Source organism: Rhinoraja longicauda, chromosome 10, assembly GCF_053455715.1.
Source record: "Rhinoraja longicauda isolate Sanriku21f chromosome 10, sRhiLon1.1, whole genome shotgun sequence".
NCBI classification, from domain to species: Eukaryota; Metazoa; Chordata; class Chondrichthyes; order Rajiformes; family Arhynchobatidae; genus Rhinoraja; species Rhinoraja longicauda.
Window position 1 is genome coordinate 55,263,465 of NC_135962.1, and position 15,445 is coordinate 55,278,909.

The 15,445-nt window shown below is 48.1% G+C and overlaps 1 protein-coding gene across 2 annotated transcripts in view; it reads left to right on the forward strand.

The window, feature by feature from the left end:
* adck1 (aarF domain containing kinase 1) overlaps window positions 1-15,445 on the forward strand; it is a 415,946-nt gene that overhangs the window by 206,853 nt on the left and 193,648 nt on the right. The gene's annotated exons all lie outside the window — the stretch shown is intronic.

Here is a 15,445-nt window from a genome sequence, read left to right on the forward strand (position 1 = left end):
GTTTTTAATGCAGAAGATGGTGGGTAATTAGAATGCGCTACCAGGTGTGGTGGTGGAAGCAGGTACGATCGTGGTGTTTAATAGTCTTTAACAGAGGCATATAGGTGTCCAGGAAACGGAGGATAATGGATTACATGCAGGCAGATATCAGTTGAACTTGGCATTATGTTTGGCACTAGTGTACATGGGACATGTTGGCTGGCGCGGGCAAGTTGGGCCGAAGGGCTTGTTCCCGCAGTCTATGACACTGACTCTATTGTCTAACTGACACAAACGCACGAATCTGCAGATGCCGGAAACCCGAGCAAAAATCAAAAGGCTGGAGGAACTCAGCGGGTCAGGCGGAAGCTGCAGGGGGAATGGTGGGCGATTGGGCAGATCAGCGAAGTAAACGACCAAAGGCTGGAAGTGAAAGGGAGACAAAAGGATGTCAGAGAAGAGAAGAGAAGCAGAGAAGAGGAGTGAAGCCGGAGGGAGGGGACATGGGCGGAATGGGACAGGGGAGGGATCAGCCATGATCACATTGAATGGCGGTGCTGGCTCGAAGGGCCGAATGGCCTCCTCCTGCACCTATTGTCTATTGTCTATAAAGAGATGGGGTCATAGGGAAATTTGGGACTCGAGGATGGAAGGTGGGCGTGGAGCGGAGGAGGGTGATGAGGATGGTGGGAGATGGTGGGAGGAAAAGCGGGGGGTATCGCATGAACTTGGACAATTCAATGTGATTGGCCTCGCGCTGTGTAGAACCGCATTGCTAACCTCGTAGGATATTGGCATCTTCCTGCAATATTTTGATTTCTTTCTCATTAGCAACCACACTGGTGATTTTAGCATCCTATATTTCATCCCGACATTGTGTGTTCTTGGTATGTCACGGTGTATTTCACACAGTGAGCCCTGTGGAATCCCACTGCGTACAACCTTTCAATCACTAAAACCCCCGTTGACCATGAATTATTGGTCTCGGCTTCAGGCCGATTTCACATCTTCCATGTGGGGCATTGTTACGTGCCTTGCTGAAATCCATGTCGGATAAAGGAGTTATCTGGTTCTTGTTATTACCTGAAGAAAATTCATTCAATCGAGTCTGACGTGACCTTGCCATAACAAATCAGTGCTGGCCGCCCTTGTTCAGTCCATGCTTTCTAAATTCTTGAGTAATCCTCTTGGTTTAGTTTAGTTGTGAGATACAGCGTGGGAACAGGCCCTTCGGCCCACCGGGTCGGTGCCGACCAGCGATGTCCGCCCACTAACACTGACCCACACACGCGCCTGGGGCCAATTTACAATTGCACCAAGCAAATCAACCAACAAAAGTGTGCGTCTTTGGAGTGTGGGAGGGAACCCTGCAACCCCAGCAATGGACCCACCCCAGCAAACGCCTCCGCTGTCACGCTGTGAAAACAGAGAGGATGAGACGGAGTTTCTTCCCACAGGCCATCAGGACTCATATCACCAGGGACAAATTTAATTTACTGTATTCATTTATTTTTTGTGTTCATTTTTTTTTTTCTATTCTGTTTTGTAGTTTGCACTTTCATTTCACTGCACGTCTTGTATATGTATGTGACAAATAAAGTTGACTTGACTTGAACCAGGGCCTCTGGAGAAAACCCACGCAGGTCACCGGGGAGAAGGTACAAACTCCGGCATATCATATCATATCATATATATACAGCCGGAAACAGGCCTTTTCGGCCCTCCAAGTCCGTGCCGCCCAGTGATCCCCGTACATTAACACTATCCTACACCCACTAGGGACAATTTTTACATTTACCCAGCCAATTAACCTACATACCTGTACGTCTTTGGAGTGTGGGAGGAAACCGAAGATCTCGGAGAAAACCCACGCAGGTCACGGGGAGAACGTACAAACTCCTTACAGTGCAGCACCCGTAGTCAGGATCGAACCTGAGTCTCCGGCGCTGCATTCGCTGTAAAGCAGCAACTCTACCGCTGCGCTACCGTGGCATGGTGGGACAGCGGTAGAGTTGCTACCTTACAGCGCCAGAGACCCGGGTTCGATCCCGACTACGGGTCTCTGGCGCTGTAAGGCAGTGACTCTACTGCCGCGCCATCGTGCCACCCTCTCCCTCGGAGGTTTTCCAACACGTGTCCAATGTTAATGTTAGGTTCACCAGCCTGTAATGACTTAGAAACATAGAGACATAGAAAATAGGAGCACGAGGAGGCCATTTGGCCTTTTGAGCCAGCACCGCCATTCATTGTGATCATGGCTAATCATCCACAATCAGTAACCCGTGCCTGCCTTCTCCCCAAATCCATTTATTCCACTAGCCCCTAGAGCTCTATCTAACTCTCTTTTAAATTCATCCAATGAATTGGCCTCCACTGCCTTCTGTGGCAGAGAATTCCACAAATTCACAACTCTCTGGCTGAAAATGTTTCTTCTGACCTCGGTTTTAAATGGCCTCCCCTTTATTCTTAGACTGTGTGGCCCCTGGTTCTGGACTCCCCCAACATTGGGAACATTTTTCCAGCATCTAGCTTGTCCAGCTCTTTTATAATTTTATACGTCTCTATAAGATCCCCTCTCATCCTTCTAAACTCCAGTGAATACAAGCCCAGTCTTTCCAATCTTTCCTCATATGACAGCCCAGGGATTAACCTCATGAACCTATGCTGCATGGCCTTAATAGCAAGGATGTCTTTCCTCAAATTAGGAGACCAAAAGTGCACACAGTACTCCAGATGCGGTCTCACCAGGGCCCAATACAACTGCAACTAGGGATAGAGTTTCTTTGTATGTATATGTACATATGTGCATAGATACACACACTGAACTTTTCTTCTTGTTTATCATATTGTTTACAGTGCACTATGTTTACATATTGTGTTGTGCTGCTGCAAGTAAGAATTTCATTGTTCTATCTGGGACATCTGACAATAAAACACTCTTGACTCTTGACTCAAATTGTGTGACATACAGGATGGAGAAAGTGATAGCAGATATTGCTGGAAATACCCAGCAGGTCGGGCAGCGTTGACGGAGAGAGTGTTTTTCCATTTCTCATTGATGGTATTTAGAAACATAGAAAATAGGTGCAGGAGTAGGCCATTCGGCCCTTCGAGGCAGCACCGCCATTCAATATGAAATCAGTCTGAAGAAGGGCCTCGACCCGAAACGTCGCCCATTTCTTCTCTCCTGAGATGCTGCCTGACCTGCTGAGTTACTCCAGCATTTTGTGAATAAATACCGCCATTCAATATGATCGTGGCTGATCATCCAAAATCAGTTCCCACATTCCGGCTTTTCCCCCCCATATCCCTTGATTCCTTTAGCCCCAAGAGCAAAATCTAACTCTCTCTTGAAAACATCCAGTGAATTGGCCTCCGCTGCCTTCTGTGGCAGAGAATTCCACAGATTCACAACTCTCTGGGTGAAAAAGTTTTTCCTCATCTCAGTTTCAGTGTAACTGGGAAAAAAAGTTGAAAAAAGAAAATAATTGAAATTACAGAGAGAGAACCAAGTTGGCTTTTGATAATCAGTAATTCCAGTGCAGACTCACATTTCAAGATCCTCTATCTTGAAATATGAGACTAAGGAAGTTTGGCATGTTTCCAATGACTCTTACTAGTTTTTACAGATGCATCCCTTTGTCTACACCGTATCGGATGCAAACCAGCAACCATCTCCCCCACCCCCCTCCCACTTTACTCCATCTACTCTTCACGCTGCTTCTGCAAAGCAGCCAGCATAATCAAGGACCATTTACACCCCAGTCATTCTCCCTTCTCCCCTCTCCCACCAGGCAGAAGATACAAAAACATGAAGGAACGTACTACCAGATTCAGGACACACCTTCTTCCCTCCATCTATTGGCTCCATCTTTACTTGACGGGCGGCACGGTGGCGCAGCGGTAGAGTTGCTGCCTTACAGCGAATGCAGCGCCGGAGACTCAGGTTCGATCCTGACTACGGGTGCCGTCTGTACGGAGTTTGTACGTTCTCCGCGTGACCGGCGTGGGTTTTCTCCGAGATCTTCGTTTTTCTCCCACACTCCAAAGGCGTACAGGTTTGTAGGTTAATTGGCTGGGCAAATGTAAACATTGTCCCTAGTGGGTGTAGGATAGTGTTAGTGTGCGGGGATCGCTGGGCGGCGCGGACCCGGTGGGCCGAAGGGCCTGTTTCTGCGCTGTATCTCTAAATCTAAAATCTCAGTTATCAGACCAATGCCAATACAAATTTCCACTGTTGAGTTCATTTTCCCTCTGCTCTTTAGACTTCAGAGATACAGTGGGTAAACAGGCCCTGCGGCCCACCGAGTCCACGCCGACCAGCGATATCCCCACACACTAACACTGCCCTACGCACAAGGGGCAATTTCTATTTTTTTTTAAAATTGAAGCCAATTAACTCACAACGTTGGAGTGTGGGAGGAAACCGGAGCACCCGGAGAAAACCCACGCGCTCAGAGGGAGAACGTACAAACTCCTTACAGACAGCTCCCGCATTCGGGATCGAACCCGGGTCTCCCGGCGCTGTAAGGCAGCAACTCTACCGCTGCGCCACCTTCTTGAAGGGTATGATTACGTAGTCATTTATCCTAGCAGGTTAGCAACAAATGGATTTCAACTGTTGATCTAGAGACGTGATTTTGAACCTCACCATGGCAACTAGGACATTTATTTTCAAGTAGTTAAATAAATCTGTAACGTAAAATAATTTGAGTCTAATTCTGGTAACCATGAAACCAACCAGATTGTTAGGTGTGTCGATAACCTCCAGAGAATGAAATTGATTGATTGCTTGAATAAAAGATCCAGCATTGAAACAGGCCCTTTGGCACAGCGAGACTACGCTGATCATTGATCACCTGTTCACTCTAGTTCTATGTTCTCCCACTTTCTCATCCACTCCCTACACACCCCCAACATTCCTGTTCTTGTCTCAGATTTCAGCATCTTCAACTGTTATTTATTTTCCTCCGGAGCTGTCTGTGGAGTTTGCACGTTCTTCCCGTGTGGGTTTTCTATTGTTGCTCCGGTTTCATCCCACATGTCAAAAACATGTGGGATGGTAGGTTAATCGAGCGCTGTACATAAGTCTCTTGTGAGTGGATGGGAAGGCACGGTGGCGCAGTGGTAGAGTTGCTGCCTTACAGCGAATGCAGCGCCGGAGACCCAGGTTCGATCCCGATCCCTACTACGGGTGCTGTCTGTACGGAGTTTGTACGTTCTCCCCATGACGTGCGTGGGTTTTCTCCAAGGTCTTCGTTTTCTTCCCACACTACAAAGACGTTTATAGGTTAATTGGCTTGGTAAATGCTGGAGTAACTCAGACTCAAAATGCTGGAGTAACTCAGGCAGCATCTCGGGAGAGAAGGAATGGGGGACGTTTTGGGTCGAGTCCCTTCTTTTGTCCCTGGCGGGTGTAGGATAGAGTTGATGTTCGGGGATCACTGGTCGGCGCGGACCTGGTGGGCTGTTTCCGTGCTGTATCTCTGAACTACATCATGGGGGGAATGTTGATGGGAATGTGGGGAGAATAAAACGAGTCGGGTTTGGATTAGTGTAAAACAAAGGGGTGGCACGGTGGCGCAGCGGTAGAGTTGCTGCCTTCCAGTGTTTGTGGCACCGGAGACCTGGGTTCAATCCCGATTAAGGGCGCTGTCCGCACGGAGTTTGTTCGTTCTCCCCGTGGTCTGCAAGGGTTCCTCCGGGTCTTCCGGTTTCTTCCCAACTCCAAAGACGTGCAGGTTCGTAGGCGAATTGGCTTAGGGACTGTCATATGTTGAAAGACTGGAGCGGCTAGGCTTGTATACACTGGAATTTAGAAGGATGAGAGGAGATCTTATTGAAATGTATAAGATTATTAAGGGGTTGGACACGTTAGAGGCAGGAAACATGTTCCCAATGTTGGAGGAGTCCAGAACAAGGGGCCACAGTTTAAGAATAAGGGGTAGGCCATTTAGAACTGAGATGAGGAAAAACTTTTTCAGTCAGAGAGTTGTGAATCTGTGGAATTCTCTGCCTCAGAAGGCAGTGGAGGCCAATTCTCTGAATGCATTCAAGAGAGAGCTAGATAGAGCTCTTAAGGATAGCGGAGTCAGGGGGTATGGGGAGAAGGCAGGAACGGGGTACTGATTGAGAATGATCAGCCATGATCATATTGAATGGCGGTGCTGCCTCGATGGGCCGAATGGCCTCCTCCTGCACCTATTGTCTATTGTAAAATTCTAATTAGTCCCTGGCGTGTAAGATAGTGCTAGTATACGGTTGAGCGCTGGTTGGCGGGGAACTAGTGGGCCGAAGCACCTGCTTCCACTCTGTAGTTCCAAAACTGAAAAACTAAAACTAAAACGTGCAAACTCCGCACAGATGTTGTAGTTCGTGACCTATTAACAGAAACAGTCAGACAACCAAATTTGTTTAACCTCTAGTCTACTCACCCAGGTGGGAGCGAGCCTAGGCACCGGAGCGTTCAGAAACACTCAGGCAGCTAATGTAGCCTCTCTCTCCGAAAACTCACATTCACACACATTTTATACCCTGCGATCAGCCATAATCCGTGCCACATGCTGACAAACAGGACGCCTCAGCAATATAACCAAGCTGGAATCTTTTACCCTCCTGCAAAGGCACCCACAGAGCTGCATTCCTAATGTTAACCCTTACACAGACAGCACCTGAGGTCAGGGTTTGGAGCAGTGCGCACTGCCAGCCGCGTCACAGTGCCGCCATCTGTCAGGATTGCTTGCGGTCTAGTTTAGTTTAGTTTGGAGATACAGCGCGGAAACAGGCCCTTCAACCCACAGAGTCCGCGTCGACCGTCGATCCCCGCATGCCAACACTATCCTCTACACTCGGGACAACTTACAGTTATACCAATCCAATTAGCCTACAAACCTGCACGTCGTTGGAGTGCGGGAGGAAACCGGAGATCCTGGAGTAAACCCACGCAGGTCACGGGGGGGAGGAACGTACAAACTCCGTACAGACAGCACCCGTAGTCTGAATCAAATCCGGGTCTCCGGCGCTGCAAGCGCTGGAAGGCGACAACTCTACCGCTGCGCCACCGTGCCGCCCCTCTTGTTGGAAACAAATAAATGATATCGGACTGGAGCGGAGATTCCTGTACGCTGCTCATTTCTGCAGGTTGCTTGTCTTCCGCCATGGATAATTGACTGAGAGCACAGCGTATGACTAGATGATAAAAGCCTAAGAGGCATCATTTGGAAGGCCAAATTAAACTCATAGTTATTGAACTGTGTCCTCGAATAGCAACAGCCAAGGTAATTGGGATTTCATACTGGCTATTCTGATTTAATTAATATATTGTTAGGAGCATAATTACTTACCTTTGATCTCTGTTAAATAAAGTGTTGTATTTTGTGATACAAGTGGTTTGCTTGCTCATTCATATATATTTTTATACATGCAAAGCCTTGTAGGTATGCCAACAATCCTCACCCGTGATTAAGTTGAACTTCTGCGTTATTTCGCAGGTGTACAGGCCAGTGACAGGGGCTAGCACTGGGTGAAACAGCATTGAGACAACTTCCCTTGTCCATTATTTTTCCCTGCTAGCTTCGTGGCTTTGTCACTGGGCTGGCAATCCAGGGAACTGGGCCAGTTTTCGAAGGGATACAGGGGATGCAAAGAGTGGAGCGAGAATCTGCATGGTGTTATATTATTCACAAAATGCTGGAGTAACTCAGCAGGTCAGGCAGGAGAGAAGGAATGGGTGACGTTTCGGGTCGAGACCCTTCTTCAGCCTGATGACTGTCAGGGAGGCGGGACAAAGGAAGGATATAGGTGGAGACAGGAAGACAGTGGGAGAACTGGGAAGGGGGAGGGGAAGAGAGGGACAGAGGAACTATCTAAAGTGTTTATCTGCACGGTGTATCTCTTACCTACTGTGTATAATCCACACACCTCCATTCCCATCACATCCATGTGCCTATCCAAAAGCCTCATAAATATCACTATCGTATCTGCCTCAACCTCCAAACCCAGCTGCATCTTCCAGGCACTCACCACCCTCTGTGTAAAAAAAGTTGCTCCCACACATCTCCTTTAAACTTTGTCCCTCTCAAGGTTTAAAGGAGAGGTTTGGGGCAACTTTTGATATATAGGCCTAGAAGTGATACAGTGTGGAACCCAGGCCCTTCATCCCAACTTGCCCACACCGGCCAACATGTCCCAGCCACGCCAGTTCCACCTGCCCGCGTTTGACCCGTATCCTTCCAAACCTGTCCTCTCCGTAAATGGTGAATTATGATGAAAGAGAACGGGATGTTACCGTGGGTAACATGATGTTCACGTTACTGTTAGATCAGTTCTGTTCCCTCCTGTTTCTAATCCATGTGCGCATCACCCTGACTGAGCTGAAAGCACGTTAGGACACGCACATTCCCAGCAACATAAGACCATCTATTGGTCTAAAGATGTCAGACCATGTTCATCTCGAAACAGACTCTGCAGACCCAGTCAAATGGACTCCCGTGAATCCAAGCAGTAAGATACCACCAACGCGTGGAGAAACGTGAAGCTGGTTCTCAGTTTCAATTTCCCTTTGGTTTATATAAGAAAATAACTGCAGATGCTGGTACAAATCAAAGGTATTTATTCACAAAATGCTGGAGTAACTCAGCAGGTCAGGCAGCATCTCAGGAGAGAAGGAATGGGTGACGTTTCGGGTCGAGACCCTTCTTCGGACTGAAGAAGGGTCTCGACCCGAAACGTCACCCATTCCTTCTCTCCTGAGATGCTGCCTGTCCTGCTGAGTTACTCCAGCATTTTGTGAATAAATACCTTTGCTTTATTGTTACGTGTACCGAGGTACAGTGAAAGGCTTTTGTTGCGCGCTAACCAGTCAGCGGAAAGACAACACATGATTACAGTTGAGCCATTTGCAGTGTATAGATACACGATAAGGGAATACCGTTTAGTGCAAGATAAAGCCAGCAAAGTCCGATCAAGGATAGTCCGAGGGTCACCAATGAGGTAGATAGTAGTTCAGCACTGCTCTCTGGTTGTATTAGGATGATTCAGTTGCCTGATAACAGCTGGGAAAGAAACTGTCCCCGAATCTGGAAGGTGTGCGTTTTCACACTTCTGTACCTTTTGCCCGATGGGAGAGGGGAGAAGAGGGAGTGGCCGGGGTGAGACTGGTCCTTGATTGTGCTGCTGGCCTTGCCGAGGCAGCGTGAGGTGTAGATGGAGTCAATGGAAGGGAGGCTGGTTTGTGTGATGGTCTGAGATTCTCTGCGGGTTCTTGCGGTCTTGGATGGAGCCGTTCCCAAACCAAGGTGCGATGCAACCTGATAAAGTGCTTTCTGTGGTGCATCTGTAGGGGTTGGTGAGAGTTGTAAGGGACATGCTACAACTGGTTCCAATGGTCGGGTTCTCACTGTGAGAGAACAGCACACACTAGGAGCACACGGTGTCAAAATTAATTAGCTTGTCAAAGACTGGAAGCTGTATTAACATTAAAATATGTCTTGAGAAATAATTATCCGCAGAAGCAAAGTGAGAACGCGACTATTTATATTTTACTGTCTGAGCATGGTTAAGGAGGGTGTCTCAATACTGTAATCCCTTTTAGAGAGAGAGACCGACAGACAGACATGGAGGGAGGCAGAGAGAGGGTCGGAAAGAGACAGAGGGATAGACACAGCGACAGACAGAGTGGGATAGAGTGAGACTGATGGAGATAGAGAGAGATACGGAGAGTGAGAGACAGAGAGAGACAGAGAGAGAGGGAGCGAGGGAGAAAGAGAGATAGAGAGAGTTCATCAGAATGAGGACATTCGGCCTATCAAGTCTACTCTGCCATTCAATCATGGCTGATCTATCTTTCCCTCTCAACCCCATTCTCCTGCCTGCTCCCTTCTCCCGAAAAACCATTGACACCCGTACTCATCAAGGTCAGGAGAATCAAGAGAGAGTGATGGAGAGAGAGATGGAATGAGAGAGAGAGAGAGAGAGAGAGATAGAGAGGCAGAGAGATGGAGAGAGAGATGGAATGAGAGAGAGAGAGATAGAGAGACAGAGTGAGATGGAGCGAGAGATGGAATGAGAGAGAGAGAGAGAGAGAGACAGAGAGAGAGAGATGGAGAGAGAGATGGAATGAGAGAGAGAGAGATAGAGAGACAGAGAGATGGAGAGAGAGATGGAATGAGAGAGAGAGAGAGAGAGAGAGAGAGAGAGAGAGATGGAGAGAGAGATGGAATGAGAGAGAGAGAGAGAGAGAGAGAGACAGAGAGTGAGATGGAGAGAGAGATGGAATGAGGGAGAGAGAGAGAGAGAGATGGAGAGAGAGCGGCTTTTGAATTATCTGCAAAGAGGGAGTGCTAACTTCGCAGACTGTCTTAAACAGACTACTCATTTTAACTACCTCTTAGTGACTCGCATGTTCTAATCTCGTGTGACGGCGTGTGCTTAATCCACACACACACAGATGGATATTTTGTGAGGGTGCCCATGATAACACCACCCAGTGTGTCTCATCAACTCTCTGATCATACAAGATGCAGAGTGGAAGGTCATGTCAGTCCACTGGCATCAATAGTCAATAGTCATTTATTTGTCACCTACACATAAATGTGCAGTGAAATGAAAAATTACCCGCAGTTCAACAATAAGACCAATAAGAATAATCAATAAAAATGCAATAACACATACAATCATAAACTAACACCAAACAAAAAAACATCCACTACAGTGAGTCTCCACTGTGATGGAAGGCCAGAATGTCTTTTTCTCTTCCCTGCTGTCTTCTCCCGCGGTCAGGCTGTTGGAGTTGCCCCGTCGGGGCGGCACATTGAAGCCCCCGCCGGGCGGAGAAAGTACAGCAGACAGTAGACCTGGTCCTGAGACCCGGATTCAATCCTGAAGTCTCGTGCTGTCAGTGTGGAGTTTGCACGTTCTCCCTCTGACTGCACGGGATTCCTCCGGGTGCTCCGTTTCCCCCCCCCCCCCAAATGCCAAAGACATTCTGTTTGATAGGGTGTGTCGGAAGGAACTGCAGACGCTGGTTTATACCGAAGATAGACACAAAATGCTGGAGTAACTCAGAAGGTCAGGCAGCATCTCTGGAGAAAAAAAGATGGGTGACGTTTTAGATCAGAACCATTTTTCAGGCTGAAAGTGGGTAGGGGAGGGTAGGAAAAGGGTAATTGATAGGATGATTGTTTTGGTTTAGTTTAGAGACAACAGCATGGAAACAGGCCCTTCGGCCCACTGTCCACACTGATCACCGGTCAACCGTTTACAATAGTTCCATGCTATCCCATTTTCTCATCCACTCCCTGTACATGAGAGGCCAATTAACCCACAGACCCGCACGTCTTTGGGATGTGGGAGGAAACCGGTGCACCTGGGGGAAGCCCACCCGGTCCCGGGGAGAATGTACAAACTGCACACAGACTCCGTGACGTTCAAACGTCCCATAGACTCCATGACAACGTAAAGGTCAGGATGAAACCGGGTCTCTGGCACTGTCTCCACTGTGCCACTCTTAGACAATAGACAATAGACTATAGGTGCAGGAGGAGGCCATTCGGCCTTTCGAGCCAGCACCGCCATTCAATATGATCATGGCTGATCATTCTCAATCAGTACCCCGTTCCTGCCTTCTCCCCATAACCCCCTGACTCCGCTATCCTTAAGAGCTCTATCTAGCTCTCTCTTGAATGCATTCAGAGAATTGGCCTCCACTGCCTTCATAGGCAGAGAAATCCACAGATTCACAACTCTCTGACTGAAAAAGTTTTTCCTCATCTCAGTTCTAAATGGCCTACCCCTTATTCTTAAACTGTAGCCCCTTGTTCTGGACTCCCCCAACATTGGGAACATGTTTCCTGCCTCTAACGTGTCCAACCCCTTAATAATCTTATACGTTTCGATAAGATCTCCTCTCATCCTTCTAAATTCCAGTGTATACAAGCCTAGTCACTCCAGTCTTTCAACATATGATAGTCCCGCCATTCCGGGAATTAACCTAGTAAACCTACGCTGCACGCCCTCAATAGCAAGAATGGGTTAAATGGCCACTGCAAATTGCCTTTAGCGTGCACCTGAGTGGTAGAATCTGGGGGGAGTTGATGGGAATGTGTGGAGGAATAAACTGGATAAGGATGCTATTAGTGTAAATGAATGGTTGATGGTCAGGACAGTCTAGGTGGGCTGAAGGGCCTGTTTAGTTTAGAGATACAGCTCGGAAACAGGCCCTTTCGCGCCGACCAGCGATCCCTGCACATAAACACTATCCTATACCCACTAGGGACAATTTTTTTAAACATTTGCCAAGCTAATTAACCCACATACCTACACGTACGTCTTTGGAGTGTGGGAGGAAACTGAAGATTTCGGGGAAAACCCACACAGGTCACGCGATGAACGTACAAACTCCATGCAGACGGCGCCCGTAGTCGGGATAGAACCCGGGTCTCCAGCGCTGCATTCGCTGTAAGGCAGCAACTCTCAACCCGTGTGTCCTGTGTTTCTGTGTTGCATCCAAGACGATGCCTCTGGGACATCACGCCTGGAGGATTCTCATTAGCGTACTGTACAGGGACTGATAACAAAGGGGCTGGAGACCAGACTCTTTCGACCTGCAACGATCGTTCTCGTAAACCTCCTCTGGACCCTATCTGAACGCCGGCACATCCCTGCTCAGATACGAGGCCCACCTGTGGTGCTTTCTCTCTCTTTATCACTCTCTCTCTTTTATTGAATCATAGAGTCATACAGTGCGGAAACAGGCCCTTCGGCCCAACTTGCCCACCTGCCTGCATTTGGCCCATATCCCTCTAAACCTATCCTATCCAGGTACCTGTTGAAGTGTTTCTTAAACGTTGAGATAATCCCTGCCTCAACTATCTCCTCTGGCAGCTCGTTCCATAGACCCACCACTCTATGTGTGAAAAAGTTATCCGGGTTCCTATTAAATCACTTCCCCCCTCACCTTAAACCGACTGTATGTCCTCTGGTTCTTGATTCCACCACTCTGGGCAAGAGACTCTGTGCGTTTACCTGTTCTGTTCCTCCCATGTTTTGTACAACAGCATAAGATCACCCCTCATCCTCCTGCGCCCAAGGGAATAGTGTCCTAGCCTGCTCAACCACTCTCCATAGCTCAGGCCCTCGAGACCTGGCACCATCTTCTTCTCAAAGCTGGAGTAACTCAGCGGGTCAGACAGCATTTCTGGAGAAAGGGAATAGGTGACGTTTCGGGTCGAGACCCTTCTTCAGACTGAATGTCAGGAGAAAGGGAAACGAGACATATAGACGGTGATGTAGAGAGGTATAGAACAAATGAACGAAAGATATTTAAAACAGGTGCGAAAAACGTTCTTCACCCAGAGAGTTGTGAATTTGTGGAATTCTCTGCCACAGAAGGCAGTGGAGGCCAATTCATTGGATGAATTTAAAAGAGAGTTAGATAGAGCTCTAGGGGCTAGCGGAATCCAGGGATATGGGGAGAAGGCAGGCACGGGTTACTGATTGTGGATGATCAGCCATGCTCACAATGAATGGCGGTGCTGGCTGGAAGGGCCGAATGGCCTCCTCCTGCACCTATTTTCTATGTTTCTATGTGGAACAGTTTTTACCCCAGGGCCATACGAGAACTGAACACTACTTTCTGCACTAGGTCACACTGTTAAAACTTTTGTATTTAATATATTTGTATTTATTTGTTTTGCATTTATTGCATATATGGTTTTACGCACCGTCAGGATTGCTATTTTTTTTAATTTCGTTGTACTCGTTGCAACGACAATAAATGAATATTATTATTATTATTAAAAAAGTAATGATGATAAAGGAAACAGGTCTTCTCACTTCTCGTACTGAAGCAGTTGAAACTCCCCGGGCCGGGCGAGTGGGAAGGTCGTGTTCCTACTCTGCTCAGCCTCCACACACCAGGCTGATGTGCCGGGAGATAGTTGCTGCAGCAACACAGTAGCTCTCAGCAGCAGCACTTTTGTCAGAGCATACACATTGCCCCGCGGCCACTGATTGCAAAGCGGGTCATCCAACCGTCCAGGATGATTCCTGCCGCGGCGACGTCCTTGAAACACAACGTTTCACACTGCAGGCCTGTGTGGCAAGGGGTGCCAGACAAGCCAATGAAACAGTTGGACAGGTACATGGATAGGACAGGTTTGACAATAGACAATAGGTGCAGGAGGAGGCCATTCGGCCCTTCGAGCCAGCACCGCCATTCAATGTGATCATGGCTGATCATTCTCAATCAGTACCCCGTTCCTGCCTTCTCCCCATACCCCCTGACTCCGCTATCCTTTGGAGGGTTATGGTCCAAGCGCAGGCAGGTGGGACTAGTGTAGCTGGGACATTGTTGGCCGGTGTGGGCGAGTTGGGCCGAAGGGCCTGTTTCCACACTGCATCACTCTATGACTCTATGGGAGAAGGCAGGAACGGGGTACTGATTGAGAATGATCAGCCATGATCACATTGAATGGCGGTGCTGGCTCAAAGGGCCGAATGGCCTCCTCCTGCACCTATTGTCTATTGTCTATTGACTCTATGGCTCTGTGTAGATTTCAAGTATGTAATCAAGGAAGAATATCCACGCCCCAGAACGGCTAGTTCAATTCCCTGAACCACAGCCGCCACTTTAGTTTAGTTTAGACATTAGAGATACAACACGCAAACAGGCCCTTCGGCCCACAGAGTTCTTGCCGAATAAATTGCAGCACTAATTGAATTACAACAATCAGCACTCCCTCTGTCCTGTGCATTCTCGTCATTAGACTTGAACCCAGATCCCCTGATTCAGGCAAGTAAGGGCAGCACGTTGGCAGCAGTGGTAGGTCTGCTGCCTCACAGCGCCAGAGATCCGGGTTCAATCCCAACGACGGGTGCTGTCTGTACGGAGTTTGTACGTTTTCCCCGTGACCTGCGTGGGTTTTCTCTGGGATTGCTCCCACACTTCAAAGACGTACAGGTTTGTAGGTTACTTGGCTTCGGTAAAAATTGAGGGCGTGCAGCGTAGGTTTACTAGGTTAATTCCCGGAATGGCGGGACTGTCATATGTTGAAAGACTGGAGCGACTAGGCTTGTATACACTGGAATTTAGAAGAATGAGAGGAGATCTTATCGAAACGTATAAGATTATTAAGGGGTTGGACACGTTAGAGGCAGGAAACATGTTCCCAATGTTGGGGGAGTCCAGAACCAGGGGCCACAGTTTAAGAATAAGGGGTAGGCCATTTAGAACTGAGATGAGGAAAAAGTTTTCAGTCAGAGAGTTGTGAATCTGTGGAATTCTCTGCCTCAGAAGGCAGTGGAGGCCAATTCTCTGAATGCATTCAAGAGAGAGCTAGATAGAGCTCTTAAGGATAGCGGAGTCAGGGGGTATGGGGAGAAGGCAGGAACGGGGTACTGATTGAGAATGATCAGCCATGATCACATTGAATGGCGGTGCTGGCTCTAAGGGCCGAATGGCCTCCTC